General features: G+C 41.2%; 1 protein-coding gene across 1 annotated transcript in view; it reads left to right on the top strand.

The window, feature by feature from the left end:
* LOC122259214 (organic cation transporter protein) overlaps positions 1-5,000 on the top strand; it is a 40,994-nt gene that overhangs the window by 8,687 nt on the left and 27,307 nt on the right. The gene's annotated exons all lie outside the window — the stretch shown is intronic.

Consider the following 5,000-nt stretch of genomic DNA (forward strand, 5'->3'; position numbering starts at 1 on the left):
GAAAGAGAAACAAATAAAGAGAGAGGGAGAAAAAAGAAAACAAATAAAGAGAATGAGAGAAAGGAGGAGATGGGGGAGTATTAAAGGATAAAATGATAAACAAATAAAAAGAGAGAAAGATAGATAGATATATAGATAGAGAGAGAGGGGGGGTTATAGGGGAGTATAAAAGGATATAATTGACATACATCGTTCAAGATTTTTTTTTTTTTTTTTGTCATAAATCTCAAAAATTATTTTAGAATTTTGGAACTACGATATTTATGTCTATAAACACATTTTTTTTTCAGCAACACTATCATTATCATCATAGCTATAAGTATCGTTGCCATCATCATAATTAGTATTATTGTCATTATCATCATCATCATCATCATTACTATTGACATAAATATTTTCATAAGCATCTATTTCGTCATAATTATCATAATTATCATTATTGTTACTGTTAGCTTTATTGTTATTTTTATTATCATCATTATTATCATTATCGTTATTATTACTACTATCATCATCATTACTTTTATTATCAACCTCATCATCATTATTATTATCAATAGTTATCATTATCCTTATCATCGTCATCAATTTTAGTAAATTATGAATGTTATCAATTTAATAGTTTTACTCTTTCTCAAAATTATCATCATCAGTATTACTAATAACATCATAATCATTATCATCACCATGATTTTACTATCACGATCATGATCACTATCAATATCACAATCAGCACCATTTACGATCACTCACAATTTTTCGATCATTCACAATTTTACGATCACTGACAATTTTACGATCGCTCACAATTTTACGATCGCTCACAATTTTACGATCGCTCACAATTTTACGATCATTCACAATTTTACGATCACTCACAATTTTACAATCACTCACAATTTTACAATCACTCACAATTCTACGGTCACTTACATTTTTTTTCGATCACTCACAATTTTACAATCACTCACAATTCTACGGTCACTTACATTTTTTTTCGATCACTCACAATTTTACAATCACTCACAATTCTACGGTCACTTACAATTTTTTCGATCGCTCACAATTTTTCTCATTTTATCTCCATTATAATTCTTAACCTACAACGGAAACTGGCCTCCTGATTACGCCCAATGCATAGTGTACCGAAATGCCCCCTATCATATCTCTCTTTATCAATGCCATCCTTAGTGCCACCCTTGTTATAGTGCCATTCTATCATACCCTTTCCCTCCCTGTAATATATTCGGTGTTTTCTTTCAGTTACTTTCATTGGAACTTGATAAAAAAAAAAAGATGTATAACACATACCAGTCTTGGAGCACCTCGATTTGTAAACGCTTTCCAATCTGTAAAGATCATATGCCATCCTTCAGTAATGATTAAAGTGTTCTTACTCTCCTCCACTTACTCTTCCTCGATTCTTAATTAAGTATTTCTCTCCTTAGTTGGAGTTTCCCTGACTCTTGTTCTTCCCCCCTCCCTCCCTCCCTCCCTTGGCATTTAAATCCCGATCTGGCAACCTCGTGAGAGAGTTGCCATATACCTTCATTTTCTACGTCTTTTTCCATTCACCTGATGTTCCATTCATGTACTTCCATCGCCTGCTCTCTCACTCTCTCTCTCTCTCCTCCCACACATCCCTGACCTTTATATGCCGTGGCTTCATTGCGACGCATTAATTATATCCTTATTATCTCTCATTAGTTTATTTACAGTATAGTCTATTGTCTATTTATCTTCCTACGTGTTCTTCACCTTCATCACAATCACCATCAGCATTCCCATCATTATCATCATTCTTATCACTATCAATATTAAGCGAATTTTTCTCCCAGTGGGTGATATCAAAGACAAGAAATGTACTGAATGTTTCTCTTCCTATAGATAAAATACATGAGAGTACATACGCTCCGGTCTGATAACGTTTTATCTATTCGATTCAAAACCAGGATAATGGGTCACATGTATACGTGTCTTGCTTGTGTATTTGTGTGAAAGGAAACAGCCGCAGTAAAAAAAACAACTAAAGTGATTGTGACGTTTCAAGTTTGCCTGAATTATTCTTTCGATGAAGATACGATATACGGAATTCCTTTTTTTTTTTCTTTGGGGGGGGGGGGGCTGGGGGGGGGGGAGGCGGCGAGGCGGGCCTGCTGGAGCAAGGCAGGACGAGCAGACACGAAAGAGAGAGAGCTGAGAGCAGAGAGGAAGCGAGAAGCGAGAGCTACGCGAGCGCGCGACGAGCGCGCAGAGCGAGCGAGAGCGCAAGGCACAAACTTCTGTCCATCTTTCTCACTGCCTCTCTCTCTCTCTCTCTCTCTCTCTCTCTCTCTCTCTCTCTCTCTCTCTCTCTCTCTCTCTCTCTCTCTCTCTCTCTCTCTCTCTCTCTCTCTCTCTCTCTCTCTCTCTCCATCTCCCCCTCTCTCTCTCTTTCCTCTCTGCCCCCTCCCCCTCTTTCTCTTTCTCTCTCTACCCCCTCAATCTCTCTCTCTCTCTACCCCCTCACTCTCTTTCTCTCTTTACCCCTCACTCTCCCTCTATGCCCCCCTGCCTCCCTCTCTCTCTGCCTCCTTTCTCTCTCTCTTTCTTTCTTTCTCTCTCTCTCTCTCTCTCTCTCTCTCTCTCTCTCTCTCTCTCTCTCTCTCTCTCTCTCTCTCTCTCTCTCTCTCTCTCTCTCTCTCTCTCTCTCTCTTCCTCACCCTATCCCTGCCCTCCCTCTCTCTCGTTACACTCTACATTATATTTGTATTTGTGTGTGTTGTCGTTACCTTAATGTCTCAGTGGCAGGTACGAGTTCCAATACTGTAGATTAATTTTTTGTACGTCTTCTTTCCCGGATTAAGTACTTCATTTTATCACAGCACCGATAAAGTCAAATGCGAAGTGTAATGTAGTTCATTGGAATAGAGCTTTCTTTGTGATGTCTAAATGCATCTATTCTTATCTAAAGCTGTTCACAAAGACGTATATATAGGTGATAAGTGCCTCTGTCTTTCTGCTTCTCTGTTTCTCTCTCTTTTTTCTAACTCGCTCTGCTTTTTTCTCGTTTCCACTACCCCAATGCCCGTCTCTCTCTGTTTCCCTCTCTTTCTCTGTATTTCTCTCCTTTTCACCCCCCCACCACCATCTCTCTCTATTTCTTTCTCTCCCTCTCTCTATTTTGTCTGTCCGCCTTTCGCCCTTCTTCTCTTTTTCGTCCCCTTCCTCTTTGTCTGTCTCGTGACATGTTTCCTGCAAATATACAGCACATCTACACACAGCAGGGGTTGGAAATATTCTAGGTACTAAGTTGTTATGTAGGAAATGCGCTAGGTACTTAGTATGAGACTAGTAAAACAGATTATGTACTCTTGCGTTTGCCTGTTTCAAGATGGCGGTGCAAAGACTAGCTATTCGCCACAATTTTGACATAGACACATATCATGTGCGTTCTTTGTAAGTACTTTGCTGGCGGAGGTCAAGACAGGCTGACCTCACGCAAATCCTTCTACCCAGAGCCCAGTTCAGCCGTGACCGCCTGACGAGACACTCCCCTCTCCAATCTGCCCTTTAGGAGCAGGCCTCCTGTCTTGTGACCTCTGGGGACTCTACTTAGATTCAGTTCAACTTCGACCGCGGACCAGGTCACTCTTCCTCTCTTAAGTCTGCCCTTCACGGACCAGGCCTAGTGACCTTTGCGGGTTTATTGGCTTTATCCCTGGATTGGGTAGGGCCGGCCCAAGTCTAAGTCCCTCGCGCGTCTTCCCTGTTTTTCCAGCAAGACATACAATTGAATCTTGCTTCCATCAATACGGCCCAAACAGCTGATCGATAGTTTCCTGTTCCATCCATTCATTTGTAAGATGTTCTGAACAAACCAAGCAGAGTAATCCATTACACTAAGTTTATGTGTATGAATTGCAGCAGTACGTTGCATCCGGCATAACTCCTACAGTTATACTGTCATATCGCCAACATATATCATAAAGGATCATTAGCAAAGGTTTGGATAATATTGATGCATATGAGACAAAACTGTAAAATTAATGAAATTGTCACCTTTTATTTCTCATTACAATAGTTATGTTTGGTTAGACTGGGTGGGAATGCCGTTTGTCCCGTCGAATGGAGAAATAAATACTGCGTTCCGTTAAAGGATGGCCAACATAGGATAGAAAATATGGAAACAGATTGTTGAGTGTAGGAGATATGCTGTACCTCTGTAGGAAATATGTCGCGAACTTAAAACTACTAAATTTGTAGCAGATTTGCCCTGAAATGTGTTGTATACTTATTTTTGTGTACGAGATATGATCGCCTATCTGTAGAATATGTTGCAGTTCTATTATTGTAGGTTTGTAGCAGTGACTACACCGTTCATGTATGTTTATCTTTCCCTTTCCCTTTCAGTCTTCCATACTCTCACTTTCCCTCTCCCTCCATCCCCCTCACTCCCTTTATCTCTCACCCACTTCTCTTCACTTTACCTTTCCCTGTACTATCCCTCCTACCATCTCCCTCTCCCCCTCCCCCTTCTCTCTCTCTCTCCCTCCCCCCCTTTCTCTCTCTCTCTCTCCCTCCCACACTCTCCCCCCCCCTCTCTCTCTCTCTCTCTCTTTCTCTCTCCCCCCCCCCCCCCCTCCCTCTCTCTTTCTCTCTCCCTCCCTCCCTCCCCCTTTTCTCTCTTCCTCCCCCCCCCCACCCACTTTTCTCTCTCCCTCCCTCCCACTAGGTTCAACCGCGTAGTGAGTACCCACCTAAGTACGTACACGTGCATTGGCCGTTCACGCTGTCTGACTAGAGCCGGTTTAGTGAGATGACTGTAACTGGGTGTGTACCTTCCATGTGACTGTTGTGGTGTTGTTGCTGTATTTTTGTTTTCCTCTCTTTTGTCCTCCGTTCTTGTTAGCTGAGAGTCTCGTTTGATTGTGGGTTTAGTGATGGTGTGTGTGAGTATAGTGATGGTGTTTTAGTTGTTTAGCTGCGTGTTATTGTTCTTATTGTTATGATTAATTTTG

The sequence above is a fragment of the Penaeus japonicus genome, unplaced genomic scaffold (assembly GCF_977035675.1).
Source record: "Penaeus japonicus unplaced genomic scaffold, GWHDUDI00000001_assembly GWHDUDI00000026, whole genome shotgun sequence".
NCBI lineage: Eukaryota > Metazoa > Arthropoda > Malacostraca > Decapoda > Penaeidae > Penaeus > Penaeus japonicus.